We start from the raw sequence: 15,678 nt of genomic DNA, 5'->3' as shown, positions 1-15,678 counted from the left end.
TTGGTCTCAGAAACCCATGTCACCGGCCGAATGCCATCGTAAATACCTGATCATCTCTCTCTTGCTCTTTGGCTTTCTACCTCTCCCTTTCTTAAAAGGTCACCTTAAAAATTATACATCTAGAAACTTGCCAAGGGCTCTCACTCGAAAATTTTAGACCGTAACATCAGTAATAATTAGTCTCAGTAATCGATTATCGCCTTAACTTTCGAAGCTAACTTTGGTAAAGTGTTTCTCAAATATATATATATATATATATATATATATATATATATATATATATATATATATATATATATATATACCTATTTTCGTTGTGATCATAAAAGTACTTTATCTAATCGATTCATTTTATTAAATGTCAACCATGGATGGTTTCTAAATGACAAGATGAATTCCCTGACTTACTCTATCAAAGTTGGTTTCTAAGTATATATATGTACAAAATCCATTATTGGTTGAATAATTAAACCATTTAAGCGATTCTCATTTATTTGATCTACTGTGCTGATTCGCTTCATATATCAATCTTATTTTATGTACGATAGATCGCTGAAATTTTGTCGACAAAAATAATCTCTCGATGCTTGATAACTACCCTTATCTTCTATTTCTCCTTTTTAACTACTAGTCTTAAACGAGAATCTCAAATTAATTATGATTGTATATAACTTGATTTGAGCGCTCGTTGAACAATATTCGCGATTGGATTTGTTAATTATTGCAACGGTAACATCATGTCAAACATGTATTCTATATTAATTAAGTACTAATTTAGGTACTATTGTGTATCGCAGTTCCTGATTCACAGTGGCAGCTTCGCCGTGGGTTTAGGTTAGTATATACATAACGTTTATCTATGTTACGGAAAATATTTTCATTTGCTATTTAGTTAACAATCATGATCTCTAATTTAAAATAAATAATAGAAATAGTTGTTGATAAATATAATATGAAATTGTGTATGCATTAACATTTTTTTTCAACATTACATAACGGAGAGTTGTAAAGAGGTTGAAATCTTTCTAAAATTCACCTATCACCTCTCTTACATCGAGAGCATGATCTCTCTTGGGTATTCACAAGAATGTGTCGCATAAGTGGAGAATGGATAGGGAGAGACAGAGAAGATTCTAGGTTGTGTGAGAGAGGGAGTACCTGTTGACAGATATTTGCATGTGAATAGAGCTTTCTGTACCACTAAGCGATTCACCTAATCTCCTGGAGATTATTTTCTCGCGGACACAGGTTTTCTACCCATAGCTGCTTCTCGGTCCGCCATTATTATTGTAATTTTCTCTCTTCTCTTCTTTAATCCTTATCCTTAATCGACCTCGTCGATCTAACGTTACGCGTGAGTTAAGTTTAACGCAAAGGAAAAAGAGACTTTAAAAGAGAAAGTAATATTTTCTTCTCATTATTCTCAGTTTTACATATAGATATATACTTCATTGATAGAGTCTAATTTAAATCTTTGATTTTTAATCTCTAAGGGGGATAAAGAGTAAAACTGTAGAAAGGGCATAAGAAAAAGGGATAAAAAGAGATAGATAAAGAGAGAAAGAGAAAGGGTGGGAGGGAGGTAGAGAGAAAGCTAAGGTAATCGAGCAGAATAACCCGAGGCATCCAAGATATAGACGGCAATCTAAAGGGACCTAGATAGACCTAATTTAATTAATAGGCTTTGGACGGTCACGTTGTACATGCACGTACGGATTAATGACCGGATAACATTGTTAATTTCACGTCGACCGTCCATCATGTCAATGCAAAGATACGACACTGACAGTGAGCCTGACGTATACCTTACATTCGTATACTCCCCGACGTGCATTTCTGAGTACATGCGTGTACGAAGAACGTGCATATGTAAGTACCCTTTTGGCCCATAGGCGTAGAGCTATATGTTTTCTATAAGAAATAATATTTTTGCAATTTTATATATCAATATCCAAATGAATTTTCGAAATTAATAAATCATACAAACTTAGACGAGATACTTTTAAAACTGTATTAATCTAATTAACGAATACATATAAAATGATCATATTTTTAAACATATTAACTCGCACGCGCGTATACTTAATTACAAGAAAAAAGTATATACTTCTGTAAGGGATTTACATTAATCTTTACATTCTACCTCTAACTGTAAGTAATCTATAAGAACAAGGAAATTACAAAAGAGAGTCCACCAAGATCGCTGCCAATGCTTCGAGGTATCTTCATGATAAACACGGAGGATGACTATGATCAAAGTGCTTCGGTACACATAATTGGAGTATAGCGCCTTGAATAACACAACTTTAAACAAGCCCTTGCTAAAGTTTGTTTGTAATGTTCGAATTAGTTTAATCCATCTATCAATGCTCTATATACGTTACTTGCTTCGTAATATCTTAACCGAGAAAGTCATCTCATTGATACCAAAAGGTATCGGTGAATGAATTACGAAACAAATTAATTGCTATATCTCTCTGTCTACCTCTTTTCAATAGCTTTAAATAAAGTTAGGACATAAATAAAACTCTTGATATACCAAGAATACCTGGATTATCCGTTGAAAAAGAAAAAAAAAAAAAAAAAAAGAAGAATTATTTCTTTTTCAACCTTATCCGAATAACACCGGGTTGATGAACTTTGAAGATAATCAAGAAGGCAAGAGTTCTTCTTTTAGTCTTGTTCTCTGTGTCATACTTTCTCATCGTCTGTGTTTCCTCGACGCAATGAAGGCGGCTGAAAGAGAAAGATATGGAAAGAGACAAGAATAACGAGGGCCGGCAGGGTGAGGAAGAGAGATAGCAATTAAAAGGTATTTATACACCAACCAATTCGTGATCACCACTCACGTCGTTCCTGAAGCTTGAATAGGTCCCTGGATGATGTATTAACTCATATTTGTCTCCTCACAATGCCCAGCTAAACTGTCTATCTCTATTTCTCTCCTTCTCTTTCTCTATCGTTTTCTCTGTCCAGGTGCCCGACGTTTTACACTCTTCCATTTCTCTGGAGATCATACGGACGACAGACGCGCATGGTCGACATTATAATAGGATAGACCATACGGAACGAGAGACCAGGGACTGTGGAACAACTTCTGGGAGCCCCGGAAGGAACGCGATTTCGTAAAAGGAAGAATTTCATTCGTACGAATGTACATATCGTGTTATTTATTTATGTATTATCCGTACAGACTTTATCCGTGCTATTCGTTCTTTTTAAATAATAAAGAAAATACTTTCAAAGTGTAAAATATTAAAAAAAGATTAATCGTAAAACTACCGAGTCATTTTGAAGGACAGGTATCATAGATAGGACATGGTCGAAATAAATTTGATTCGAAATGTGTAGAAGAGCAAAAGTATAGAGAGAGAGAGAGAGAGAGAGAGAGAGAGAGACAGAGAGAGAGAGACAGAGAGAGAGAGACTGATCTCCGTCCCTGCTGGTACAGTTCCACATTCCTCATTCTCAACGGGTGGTCCGTTCCTCGAACATGTCCGTCTTTGTCTATTCTCTTAGAGACGCGATAGTTCCGTTGCATACTTTTTGTGATCGATCACAAGACCTCGTCATTCTATGTGATAAGATTGCCTTTAATCTGCCAAGAGATGGAACGAAACGAGCATATCTCTCCTCGGTCCGACACGCGTCAAAGCGCGATGCGATTCCAATTGAAGTAATCAATTTTTAATCCAAAATGACAAGCCAAAAGAATACATGTCCAGAGCAACAGGGAATATTATTACATTTTTTTTTGTTTTGTTTTCTTTTTTTTTTTTTTTTCTATTTTACTGTAATTTAAAATAACTATCTAATACTTTTCATATATGTTAATCCGAATATCTATGTACATTCAATTCAATTGTAATAATCTATGCAATCTAGAAATCAAATTTCTCATAGACACTCTTCAGTATTCCTCTAAATCAAAATCCAATTGTATTTGAACAGTACGAATTCCCTAGATGTTCGAGTCGCCTACGGCGAGCATATTTTAAACGAATCATGCGGTACGCCGCCTCTCGTCCATCCTAACATCATATGTTAATAATCTCCTTTCGTAGAGTCAAAAACTTTTGATTCGTAACAGCGTATGGTAAAAATTACTCTACATTCCTTTTTTCCAGGTGAGGAAAAAAAAAAGGAAGGAAGAAAGAAAGGAAAGAAAGAAAGGGAAGAAAGGGAGAAAAAGCATGCTGGTGTCCGTAAAATTTATTAAAACCACAAACAGCGAAAACGCAGCCTGATTTCTAAAGCGTTCTGTATTTTTCCAATTCTGGCTGGTGCATGCGGTTAATTACCTACATCTACCGGACGGAACGAGATGGCAGTGTGGTGGATGATGTTGGAGTGGGGGAAGGAGATGGAAGAAGAGAGAAAAGCGTTACACTAGGAAATATTTCGAAACGTCGGCTGATCACGTCCGTAGTCGCGGACGCGCGCACGCTACCTCGCGTTTGCACGAGAAAACTTCGAAATTATTCTCGATTATTCAAATTCGCAACCCTTGCCGCGAGCTGTATGAGGGCCGATTCAAATTTATGCAAAAGTCCGGCAACGCGAATCTCCGTTCTTATTAATATGGATCAATTTGACGTTCCTCCTCTTGCCTTTTTCCCCTCTTACCGTTGGCCCTCACGTACGGCACTTCTCTTACTCTTTCTGCTTCCTTTTTTTCTCATGGTATAGCACCTTCTCAAATTGGACCACCTAACAGTCGAAGAAATGCTTGTACAAACGATTCTCTTTCTTTCTCTCTTTTTCTCTATCTCTCCTTATTATCCTGATTTCTATGATTTCTTCAAATTCCTTTGGATAAAACATGATGTAGATATTACTAAATTGTTAATTTACCAAATCATTCATATAATCTGTAAAAGTATGAATAGTACGATAATGCCCTTTTTGCCCTATTCAAATTTATTAAAAATTATCATTTTGTCAAGTACAATCATTTTGACAATGTAGATGCATACATTGTACAATGCGATACGAAATGCCCGTTTGACCTTATCCCAGCGATGTCTTCGACAAGTTCAATTGTCATCTTGTTCAAACCATCAAAAAGATTGTAAGGAAAGAAATAGAAAGAATAGTGCTCGAGAAAGAATAGTGCTTAGTCTATCCACATCTCGTACTAGGTAACTGTTTGGTCTAACAAGGAAACTTCCATTCTCGTAGCTTGAAATGATGATCATTCGACAGATCAAGTTTGATCATTTGCATAATTTTGATATACAAATCTATGGTTTCAATTAAATTAAAAATTGTTCTAAATATTGACTATTTGTCATTATAAATTATCGAAAAGAGATTCATAACGTAATCAGACTTAACAGATTAAATTGTCAAGAATAGTTAAGAAAAGTAAATAAATAATCATCTTCGAAGTTTAAACCAAGAACAAAGGTTACTTTCACGATTATGAGGAATAAAGGTAAAATCACGTGATAGAGACGGATCAGTAGCCTCTTTCGAACGTGAACCAACCAGCGGTTTAAACCTTTCGCTACGGTCGTGGCACACACAGTAGAGAGTTTGCTGCACGCAAATGAAGAATTGTCAGCCAAATACGGTTCGAGGGTGGTAAGGGGTGTCAGTAGGGGATGAATGGAGCGTAATACCGGGTCTACCCTGATTGTTGCCCTCCCTTTACCTTTCTCCCACAACCTCTCGAACCCATCGGAATTTCCAGTACGAATTTCCGCCGGTGACTGCGACGTCACTTCCGTCCCAGAGACAAGCAGAATCGTATCCTTTCTCTAACTCGTTCCCGTTTAACCTTCCCACACTCTCTTGCCCTTTCCCACACGCCAAAATGATCGTGTGCGATTCTACAAAGTTCTACTTGATCATCATGTTCAAGTGGATCTTCAAATTTTATCTTGCGTAATATGAATCTTTTCTTTCCTTCTACGAAAAATTTATTACTATAACTACAATTTTCTATGTCATTCAAATGACCAGATATGTTCTTTCTCTTTTTTTCCTCTTCCAAAGTTATCATTAACGCATACTTATCTACCCTTTTTCAACGTTTCCTTATTAATCAACACTGTGCGTTTGTCATCATTATAATCCCAACTTCATGGTATAATTTGTCCTCATACATTTTCAAAAAAAAAAAAAGAATTTACGCATCGATATTGCTAAAACTTTTTATTGCAATTTTTTCGACAAGGTTTTCGCAGTCATAAAACTCATTTGAATGCATATTAAAATGTGCAGTTGTTTACTCGGTATTGGTTACATACAAATTTTTCGAGATACTGAATTTTCAAAAATGGATCTGTAAAGTAAGATTATTTTATAAATTGTTGAGAGATTACTCAAGTCGCTTACTTTTTCTATAAAAAATTATATAGGCTTTCTAGTTTTTAAAGAAAAGAATTTGATTTTTTATTCCTAGGTGCAACACAGAAAAGAAGTAAAGAGAAAGGAAGGGAGAGAGAAAATGAGAGAATGAGAGGAACCATAAGGATCTACCCCTTTATAGCAGACGTAAATAATATAGTTGAAAAGGTAAATATAATTACCTAACCGTGTGTGTAACGTGCTTGTAAGCGACGCTTTTGAAAGGCGCTACCCCCGTCAACGTATTCAATGGCACAGCGCGCCTGCTTGAATTAAGATTTCAGTAGCTCCATTGCATAAGATTGCTCTGTAGGTTCATATAATCTAACTTAGAGTATGCCACAATGTCCTTCGTTTTTTAAATCTACCAAAGCACAGTAAAGATACGCGTATAGATATATTTTCCATTAATCGTCGATTTGATATCGACGTTGTAAAATTGTATCCCTAATGGAAAATAAATAATCAATAAATAGAAAATATTTAATTTGTTCATCAATGAATAAAAAACATTTTCTAATTGAACAAATAAATACGTTTGAAGTGCAAAAAGTTAATGATATTTTTAGACGAATGTTGACAAAGTAAATGTTTGCAGCAGCAAAGAAAAAAGAGAAAAAGAGATTGAGAAATGAGGGTGGTCGCGAGAAGGTACCCTTAGCTTTATTAGAACGGAAACGATGTATGAAGCTCGATTCGCATAATGTACCTCTACGTACGTACCTATCTACGTACGAAGAGTATTATGTATACGGTACTCTTCGAATAAACGAACGAAACGAAACGAAACGAAACGGAACGAACGAACGCGCGTTCGAATATACTATTCGTATGTGAGTACTTTGGTGGCTTGAGTGCGCTTCGAGTATTCGCGTAAGGTACGTAGGAAAAATATGTTCGACGTGAGTACGCGTATGCGGGGGTGAAGAAGAAAGGAGAAAGAAAGCGGGTGGGTACGAGTAGTGGTGGTGGGTCTTCGAAATAATTGGCTCTCTTGATCGCTGGCCTCGTTCGAAGGACCGGCTTTCAATATTCTTGTTGGACTTACCCCTGTTGAACCTTTGCCTTTTCTTAACTTTCCATTCCTTTTTCCGTGAGCTACGATACGCGTCGCTCTTTTTCGCGTCCCTTTTCTCTCTCTTTCTCTAGTTCCCTTTGGTTATTCGATCGTTCCTCAACGTTAGTTGAATGTTGTTGTTTCGTTTTTTATACTATTTCATTTTTCAGAAGAATCTGTTTCTTACTTCTGCTGTCTATTCCCGTCCACGATAACGGCTAATAATTCAGTGAATTTTATTGTTTCTCCCGTGGAACCTCCTTGATAGAGTCGAACGATCCAAAAACTTTTTTCTCTTCGATGTTTTTTCCGCAAACTTCCGAAAATCATTACGAAGTTCACGAAAGCATTCAGGCGATCGTAAACTCGCGTCGTAAAGGTCGCCAAAATAAACGCACCTTACATGGTAGCCTAGCGTAGGCGGATGTCATGTCCCTGCAAAATCATTGCCACTAAAAATCAGAGGTTTCCGCAGGAAATTTATAACACTTCTCGCATATCTATCGACTTTCTGGTCTCCTCTTCGTCCATTCTGAAAAAAGAAACTCAATATTGTGGTCTTTGAATGGAATAAGAATCGCGGATCGATATTCTCTCTGTTCTAAAATTTCAAAATTGTTACCTATGAATTTTACAACTCTTAATTTATTTATCCATAGTAACGTTCGTAGTGTGGCTATGTTGCAAATGATCACACTGCTTTCTGGAAATAAAAATCTGAGCAGGATTAAAAAATCATATTAGGAATCTACTTGAATCAAACGAAAGATTATGATACTTGTCACAGTTTATGAAACGTATAGGATACGATATTGGAAACGCGCTAATATTGTAAATATGAACTAAACATCACGTTTCTACGATCTAATCTGAAGATAATGCTCGTAAAAAGATATAGCTGAGTATATACCGTTAAAGAGCATAAAGGAATACAAACCAAGACAGACATACATATTTAGGATTACTCGATTGGCGATCTCTCCTTGTTTGAGAACCTGTCAGTCGATCGGTAACTACACAAAAACACACTTACACTAACTCGTACGTGCCTCTCCCTGAGTTCCTCAAGCCATGGCTCGTCGTTTAGTCGGCACCCCATAGACGGTCGCAGGCGCACTTGTCAAAACTCTTATCTAGAGTCGCATCTACTAGGTAAGAAAAACAGCAAAGTTGAACCGCGGTAACTGGTTGAGCTGGTGGTTAGGTCCTGGAGAGAAAAAAGAGAGAGAGAGAGAGAGAGAGAGAGAGAGAGAGAGGGAGAGAATGACAGTTAGAGTAAGAAAACAATGGAGTATCCTCGAAGAACCTACAACGGCGGGCTACGTTTGGGAAAAAGGAACAATGGCGTGACCAAGCTCACGGAAGGTTTCGGATAATTGCAGTGGATAGCTCGAAAAGGTGCCGACCGTGAAGGGTTCCGATCGGTACGCTTGTCACGAGGCGTTAGTATATCTATCGCAAGAAGCGAACTTCCTGCGACCCGAAAAGACTCGTTAGAAGGTTTTAGGATTGTTTCTTTGTAATCCAATAAGGATAAGATTTCTCTCGAGAGGTCGAACCCGATGAGGATCGACGTCAAGAGGAATTGTTTTTTTCTCTTTGCCGACTGAAATACACGGCATGTTTCAAGGTAGTTGAACCGAGAACTGTCAAAATAAGCTATCTCAAATTTGAAATCAAAAGAGGAATGTGATCCTTTGAAAATATATTAATGGGACCTGTTTGAATTGTGAGTTTTTTAAATATTCAGATTTTCTTATTTTCAATAGCAATAAAATGTATACAATGATAATTTTTGATAACTTACACATTATCAACAAATTGTATTTTTAACATTTATCGATATACGTATCTTTAATATCTACATGAGTATTTCGGATTTGAACGTCAATTCTCTTTACCCAAAATTTATTTCACAATATTGCATTATAGTATATCTTTAATAACAAAAAATAAATAATTTTTACAGTAAAGTTAAAAATGACGATAAGTCACATTGTACAATCACGCGATGATAAAACCAATTGCATGATTTCAGATAATCGTTAATCAAACGATCAATACACTTGACTAATACACTCTTCTACAAAGTATCTGATTAATTGTTTTAATCAAAATTAGCTAACTTAAACGACCCTGAATAACATGAAACGAAAGAGTTCGCTGAAAACGAAATTGAAGTGAATACTATTAAATATATTTTATTAAATTTCGAACGAACTATTTCATCGTAAAAAGATCACTTTAATATCTATAATATATTCAAGCTCAAAAGAAAATAAAAAAAAAAAAAAAAAAAAAGAAAAAAAACTTAGAATCTTTATTTATAGTAAACATTTTCAAACAACTTTTTACTAACTTATCAATGACTTTTTTTAGCGATTACTGTCCTGTAACTGTCACACTTGCGTTAAAGATGTCCCGACTCCCATGATGTCCTTATCGGTTTAGAAAGTTCAGAAAAAGAAGCAAATGGTTTGCTACGAGAGGTTAGTTCAGCACGTTTCTACGTAATTGTTCAAAAAAGCGACTCTCGATAGCATGCCAAGTTACCGTCGGTCCGAGACGATGCTCTTTTACCGGTTCATTCACCTGTCCGATAGCCTCAAAGTATCCGGTTGACTCGATTAAGGAAATGCAACAACCGTGAAGAAGTTAACTCGATACGTAAAATATCAAATATCAGATCGTTTTTGTTAAACGAAAATTTATATAGTTAATAATAGTGCGAACGAAGAAATACACGTAATTCTAATATTTACAAAACAATTCTAATCTATGTTTACAAGTTGATATCGTGGAACCATTTCATTCAGACGGTCACATACAATCAATGTAGATTACTTACTTAGCACGTTACCTTTTAAATAATAACGCTCATGTTTCTCTTCATCTAATAAACAAAGTAACGTTCTTCCTGTTAAATAAAAAAAAAAAAAAAAGAAAAAAAATAATACGTCGTTCGTAAAAGTTCATTGGAATGATCAATGCCATTTATTTGAGATAAAAATATACGACAATTCTCAATTAATCCCTTTAGAATCGGAAATTAATTAATTAGCACTAGAAAGACCGAGTTGGCTAAACTTCTCTTTAATATCGCAATGATCCCCCCGAAATGAATTGCTCTGATTATTGTTGTGAAAAGAATGAACGTTGGCTTTAGAAACGGGCGGGAAAGAACAGCGCATTCGAACTGCTTAAAAGCGGACAAGCTACTAGTGCGCACGAGTGGAAGAACATGAGAAAAGTAGGAAGAGAAGAGAAAAAGGGGAGAAAGAAAGGAAAGAGAAAAAAGGAAAAGCACAATAACGCTCCTCGGCGATAAGTGACTAACCGTTGGCGACGTTGAACGCACAGCGACGAAGAGGACGAAGATTGGAGAAGGGAGTAAGAGTATCGAGAGAGTGAAGGAGAGGAAGAGAGGATAGGAAGGCGGAGCGTAATAAAAATAAGTAATTACTGCGAGTAATCCTTCTCCCTCTTCTCGATCCGGAGTAGTGAGTGTCGCGTCTCCCTTCCAGGTACCTCCTTCCCCACGCGAGAGAGTCGTTCAATTAACGGGAATACCGTTGTCCTTCCTTCGCTCCTCCACCACCTTCAACCTCCCACCAGCGAGTCTTGCGGAAAAGCTCCCCGCGAAACCCGCGAAATGTTTCACTCGTGAAGTCGCGTGGAGCTGAACGTACCGCCGGAGGTGGTGTATAGAGCAAGCTAAGAGAACTCTCTTTCTCTTTTTCACTCTCTATCTCTGTTTCGCTGGGACGCCCCTTCTTCGCTCACGCCCCTGACGTTAACCCCACCAGGCGGCGTTAACGGCGCGCGACTCCCCTACCGCACACTCTTTCCCTTCTGTATTGCTCCCACTACAGTGCTCTACTGCCGAGCTCGATCGCGCTCGGCTTCGCTCGGCTCTCTATTTCTCCCCCTCTCCTCACCCTTCTACCCGACAGACGCTCCGTGAACGCGTCGCGCGGCACGAAGAGCGGTGGTGGGGGTATTGGCCGTAGCTCCACTCGCTCGTCGGACGTCGTCGCGTACAGATGTGCTGTTATCTGTTGTTTATTACACGCGAGCGATAGTGTACCATCCAAACGCGCGCGTTTACATTCTGTGGTGTTTCTCCATTGCTCGATTACTTTATTTTCTTTATCTATCGAGCTTTATCTTCTTCTATTTGACAAAAAAAAAAAAAAAAACGATACGAACTAACGAACGAACGAACGAACGAACAAACGAACGAACGAACATACGAACGAACATACGAACGAACGAACGAACGAACGAACGTACCAACGTACGAACGAACTAACGTAAAAACGTGACGGAAGGTCAATGGTGTGTGTGAACAAGAGAGTTTAGTGTGACAGTGCACGGATATGAATTCTCGAGACGACCGCCATGCGTCTCCTTCGCCAACGAAGGATCCTTCCTGGAGACACGGATTGATGCCACGGGATCGTTTCTACGGTGAAGAGCCACTCGATCGTCCTAACTTATCGTCTTCAACTCGATGAAGAACGATTGGCCAAGGAAGACGACGGCTCTCGACGGTGAGGATCTGTTTTCTTAAAAAGGAAAGATTATAAAAAAGGAAGAATTGATACATCAACAAAATAGTTCGCGCCTTTTTTTTAATTAACTTCTGCCTTTTACATCGTCGAGAGAAGGAAAGAGAGAAAGAAAGAAAGAAAGAAAGCAAGAAAAAGAGAAAGAGGGAGGGAGAAAGATAGAGAGAGAGAGAGAGAGAGAGAGACATTGTGTGTTCAACGAGAAGGATAGTGTATTATCTCAAGGATCTAAGAGTAAGAGTGAAAAAGCCGAGTATCCGATTTCTTGACGGTTGTGATAATTCGGAGCTACTTCGAATTGGTTTGAAATCGATAATAAAAAATAAAAAAAAAAAAGAAAAGAAAAAAATAAAAAACGTGACACGCAAGTGGTGGCCCGCGAGGAAAGATAAACCTCGTAAGTTTTCTTAGAGATTTTCTTCCCAAGGAGATTGTAAGATCGACCAACCCACGGCATGCCGTGGCTCGAGGTGAGCAAAGTTTATCTTCTTAATGTCGATGACACTCCAATAACGTGACTCCGAAACGTATATTTAAAATGTATCGCGTTGTAGTCGTAATCTGAAATGCGTAAAATTTAAATTTTAAATAAGTGACAAGTGTTCTTTCCATTATCACCGATATTCCATGAATTCTATTCAAGGATCAAACAGAACAATTTTTTATATTTTCCTAATATTCAAGTCAGTGAAATTCAAGTCAGAATAATTTATTGGTATCCTTGAAAAAGAACTTTTTTAGGAATTCTTTTAAAATGCCGAATATCTCGTACCGACAAGGAAGTTCATTTCGAACGAAGAGCACGACGGAGACTGAATGAGAGGAGGAGGAGAGAGAAGAAATTTCCGTGTAGGAAGCGTCTGGAGAGAGTGTCGGGACACGCAGGCGCGCCCATTCTCGCCACGTGCTCGCTGCACTTCGTTCAGATTTCTATGCCGTTGTATAGAAGAGGTGTTAAATGTTCTCTCTCTCTCTCTCTCTCTCTCTCTCTCTCTCTCTCTCTTTTACTCTTTCTCTCTTTCTCTCTCTTCCTATCTTTTCTTTTTCTCTTTCCCTTCTTTTTTTCTCCAAAATTGTAATACCAAACGAACAAACGTATATACATTGAGAGTTTGTATATATCTATATATCGAGGGTAGATAGAATGCGACGTAGCGAGTTGGAGTTCGCTACGTTGGCAAAACAAGTAGTCAGTTACGTGAGTGCTGGCGGACGGCCAAAGAGCTTTGAAGTTTCAACGTTGAGCATGAATCTCTTTTCCCTTTCTTTTTCTCTACATCACTAACTCTCTCTCTCTCTCTCTCTCTCTCTCTCTCTCTCTCTCTCTCTCTCTCTCTCTCTCTCTCTCTATTTCTCTCTCTTTCTCTTTTTTTCTCTCTCACTTGTTCTCTCTTTCGTGATATAACTCGCGGAGAGACACGCTCGACTTATTTTTCCCCTCTTTTCGTCTTTCCGTTCTCTTTTCTGTAATTCACGCGGGGTATTGCCACCATATCGCCTTTGTGGCGCGTCCAATTAGCTTGGCCTTCGTATGTGCACACATATGTACATACTAAAAGAGAGAAAAAGAAAGAAAAAGAAAGCCCACGTTCAATGAAAGTGTAACTAGGGACCTTATCAAGAGCGTATGTGAAACTCCCGATTCTTGAAACTCCTCTGAGCCGCACAACGGACCGATCGATTCCTTATTATTTTAATTGAAAAAGAATTTAAACTATATCACTCTAAGCCTTTATAAAAATCTTTTTATTCTTTAATTAATTTCAATGTCGAATGATTCAGTTGTTCCATTATTATTATAAATGACGTAAGATAAAATTAGTAATTCAGCCCGTCATCGTTGCAGTCATCGTTATGAATATGATGCTAGTCGATATTAGGAAGACTTAAAGGTACCTATATTGTTGAGTTTGTGCGAAAGTGGCAGTTTGTAATTAAACGACGACCTTATCGTAACCGGGTCTACGTAGGTTGCTTGAATGTATACGGGAATGAATTAAAATGTAAATATTTGATTAAAGTTAATCCCAACCAGGTGGGTAGACTGGTATAAAAGAGACGGAGAAAGAAAGGCCAGGATAAGGGTTTATAAGAGCGTATAAGAGAAAGAGAGACAACGGGAGGGAAAGTGAAAAAGGTAGGAAAAAGGAGGTATAGAATTAGAGAGAAAAAAAAAGAAAGAAAGAGAGAGAGAGAGAGAGAGAGAGAGAGAGAGAGAGAGTTAAAGAAAAGCATGGTGGTAGTAACCCTAAGGGGTGCTTTTTATTGCCGGTTTTTATTAGCTGAGTAGGTGTAGTCTGTTTCTCCCTTCGCAAGGCTCTCTCTCTCTCTCTCTCTCTCTCTCTCTCTCTGTCTTTCCTATATACCAGTATACACATATACATCCTTTATTCGAGTCCACGATGCAATGAAGGAATGGCGGGGTAGAGGGTTGATTAAAATTACCGTTGCGTCAGGAATTACCCTGTGATATTGAAAATTAAATTAATATAATACAATACCCCATCCCTTTCCGGTAGCCGGTGAGATTAATTAGTTATATTATAGTAATTAAAAGTTAAGTATACCTACGTATCTCACCAAAGAATCCATCATGGCAGTATGATATGTACATTTTTGTAAAACTTACAAAATCTCTATTTATAAATTCATTTTTGTATTAACATATAAAAAATTATTCTTCCATTTTTCTAATTCAACATTAAGACAATTTTAAAATACGTGAATTATATGATTTCGAAGGTTAGCCAAGCCAGAAAAAAGGAAACAAAAAGTATAAGAATGAGAGCATGCATATATATATATATATATATATATATATATATATATATATATACATATATATATATAAGCCAGTAAGAGTTTAAAGTATAACAGTTGGCAAGGAGAAATGGAATGACATTAAACGTAATATATATATATATATATAGCACATGTAATCATAGCGAAGAAATGCATATACGAGATAGTACTAAAGTATAACGGGCAAAGATGCTATATCAATTATTATTCACGCCAATTTATTAAAAAGGACTACTATGAAGCACATATCTTCACAATTCTTAGTCAACTGTAGCTTTCTCATATATTCGTCGACCGAATTCAATACTTTTAGATGTCCCTTATTCTCCCTCTCTTCTCTGCTTCTCTCTCTCTCTCTCCCTCTCTCTCTATCTCTCTCTCTCTATCTATCTGACAGATAAGTTTATAACTATGTTATGAATACGCTTCCTTTCATAAATTATCGAAATGCTTTCAAGAAATTGTAGGATGCATTAGCTTACATTACGGTACTTCCATTACATTATGAATATTACTTCGTATATTGATGAGGAGGAGTGGGGAGAAAAGCAGGGGTAGCGATAGTGGTGCTAGGAGGGAAGAAGAGGAACACGGCATAGAGCCACATCGTATTTTATTATTCTCGACATTTAAAATAGTTCGTGCTACCGTGATAGTTATTACAATATTACGGAAGGCATTAACAAAGATAAACATGATTATTTAATAAACGTATCAAGTGGAGTTTGATACATTTTTTTTTCTGTTTTTTTTTTTCTTTCTTTTTTTTTATATTTTTTAACCATTTTAATAGTTATCACATAACAGGCATATTATATAGCGACAAAATATAACGAATATGATATCCTTAAGATTTTCTTAAAATAATTCTAAATTTATGCGAAAAATAGTTTA

At 37.1% G+C, this 15,678-nt stretch overlaps 1 protein-coding gene and 1 long non-coding RNA gene across 13 annotated transcripts in view; one reads left to right on the top strand and one right to left on the bottom strand.

Annotated features, from left to right (window-relative positions):
* The window catches only part of LOC124428169 (thyroid receptor-interacting protein 6), a 227,225-nt gene that overhangs the window by 124,424 nt on the left and 87,123 nt on the right, over positions 1-15,678 (top strand). For 2 of the 5 annotated variants that reach the window (XM_046971924.1, XM_046971926.1), the window contains exon 1: positions 11,424-11,964. The exons of 1 other annotated variant lie outside the window; for it this stretch is intronic. The gene's annotated coding sequence lies outside the window, so the exon portion shown is untranslated. Of the gene's footprint in view, positions 1-11,423; positions 12,453-15,678 lie in introns of those variants that run through there. 2 more of the 5 variants (XM_046971922.1, XM_046971923.1) reach the window with 1 other exon arrangement.
* Positions 4,197-11,181, bottom strand: LOC124428172. Of its 8 annotated transcripts, none has more exons than XR_006943093.1 (5): positions 10,875-11,181; positions 8,445-8,618; positions 8,034-8,114; positions 6,537-7,943; positions 4,197-6,289 (listed from the first exon to the last, which is right to left on the bottom strand). It is a non-coding gene; the product is annotated as an uncharacterized LOC124428172 (long non-coding RNA). The 8 variants fall into 8 exon arrangements; XR_006943094.1 differs by having other exon boundaries at positions 4,197-6,801; positions 7,403-7,943; XR_006943099.1 differs by having other exon boundaries at positions 4,197-6,661; positions 7,403-7,943.

Source organism: Vespa crabro, chromosome 11, assembly GCF_910589235.1.
Source record: "Vespa crabro chromosome 11, iyVesCrab1.2, whole genome shotgun sequence".
NCBI lineage: Eukaryota > Metazoa > Arthropoda > Insecta > Hymenoptera > Vespidae > Vespa > Vespa crabro.
Note: the sequence above shows the minus strand (reverse complement) of the source record. Positions and strands in the feature narration are given on the sequence as shown.